This window comes from Propithecus coquereli, unplaced genomic scaffold, assembly GCF_000956105.1.
Source record: "Propithecus coquereli isolate 6110/MARCELLA unplaced genomic scaffold, Pcoq_1.0 Scaffold5, whole genome shotgun sequence".
NCBI lineage: Eukaryota > Metazoa > Chordata > Mammalia > Primates > Indriidae > Propithecus > Propithecus coquereli.
The window spans coordinates 5207505-5209386 of NW_012150840.1; the positions used below are offsets into that span (position 1 = coordinate 5207505).

Below are 1882 nucleotides of genomic sequence, written 5' to 3' on the forward strand. Positions count from 1 at the left end.
ACTTTCTTCTGCATTATATTTTTCTGCATAGTTTGGATGTTTTATCATGAGCATATATCATCTTTACAAAACTGAAGTGTTTTGTTATTCTTAATAATGCTGCAGTGAGCAGGCTGAGGAGGGTGCCTATGCAGGGGCATGGGGTGGGTGGTGGTAGACCCTGAGCAGGGTAAAGAAGTCTTCTCTGTGGGACAGTCCCCAGTGCAGGGCATTAAAGCCAAAGTGAGTTAAAAAATGTGCCCACTGGAAGGGAGGACAGTGAGAGAAAATTTTTTATCACATAAAGGTATTAATCAAATAAGTAAATATATTAAGGATCATAGCACCCAGGTTCCTTCTGGTGAAGAAAGGAGACACAAATATGGAAAAGGAGAAAACTGGAACAAATCTTGTGGTATTGAATTGGAATCAAAGATACTGGGGGTGAACATATGATTTTTAATACATATAGATATAGAAACACAGATGTATGTATATTATGCATACATAATATGGATATATATATACACACACAAATATATTCCCTTACTATCCTCTGAGAGGGCCCAGGAACAGGACATCCATAATGAGCAAACTATTACCCAGATCTTGGTTTATAAATATCATTTTCCCCTAAGAACAAACAAGACTCCATGGAAAAACAACTTATTCCAGGACTGGGGCAGATAAAGAACAGATAAGCCTGAAACATCTTACAATGTCAGGAAGTAAAGGAGTGCTAAAAGACTTATGGGTACATGTCAAAAAAGACACAGAATCCAGTTAAAGGGGCTCCTACTGGCAAAATCGGAGATCATTTGGACATCAAAATAATAAATAAGGATACTAACAGACAGTAACCCATTGTAGAAAATAGGAAACCATAAGTTATGCTGATATAAATTAATTAATTGAAGGTTTAATGAGGAATGGGATAGTCACACAGCCTCAAGGGATCTCCTAACAAAAATACTCATTAATTACAAAGGGAAAAGGTAATTTTAGAGCCGAAGCCTGGCAGACATCACTTTAACCAAATATCAAAAGGAACATCATTAGTAATGGGACAAATTGAAATCATGTACCACATGAAAGGAGCTAGCAAGAGAAACATAGCATCATTTCTGTCAGAGTTCTGCCAATAATGTGTAAGCTGAATCTAATGATGAGGAAACATCAAACAAACCCAAAATGAGGGACATTCTGCAGCATAACTGGCTTAAATCCTCAAAAGTGTCAACATCATGAAAATCAAGGAAAAGACTAGGAAACTATCCCAGACAGAGACTAAACACAACTAAGTGCAAAATGTGATTCTGAACTGTGAGGGGTGCAGTCATGAAAACTGGCAAAATTTGAATGGAGCCTGAAGATTAGATGGTAGTAATGTATCAATGCTAATTTCCCAATTTTGACAGTTGTGTTGAGCTATATAAAAAATACATGTGAAAGTGTTTGAGGGTAGTGGGGCATAATGTCGGCAATTCATTCTCAAATGATTCCAGGAAAAAAGGTTCTTTATATTATAGGTGCACATTTCTGTAAGCTTGAAATTCACTTTTAAAAAGTATTTCCATTGGCTCCCCAAACAATATAGCTGCTTATTCACTCAAATACAGATAAATACAAATAAATACTCAAATACAGACAAATTGAAATTTATATTTCACATTATTGTTTTAATTCCTGAAATTAACTTTCTTTTTCCAACTCACCAGCTATTAAAGAACATTCCCCAAAAGACGCGGTTTCATGTTTGGTCCATAATCAAATTCTATAATTCTGTCCAACTTTAGGTAGATTCCAATAACATTTGTTCAATAAAACACAAATTGAAATTCAATTGTTAGTGGCTTTACCACCATGTGTTGCTCCATGAATTAATATAAACGTGTTTGCAGAC

At 35.5% G+C, this 1882-nt stretch overlaps 1 protein-coding gene across 1 annotated transcript in view; it reads right to left on the reverse strand.

The window, feature by feature from the left end:
- ESR2 (estrogen receptor 2 (ER beta)) overlaps positions 1 to 1882 on the reverse strand; it is a 164324-nt gene that overhangs the window by 45545 nt on the left and 116897 nt on the right. The gene's annotated exons all lie outside the window — the stretch shown is intronic.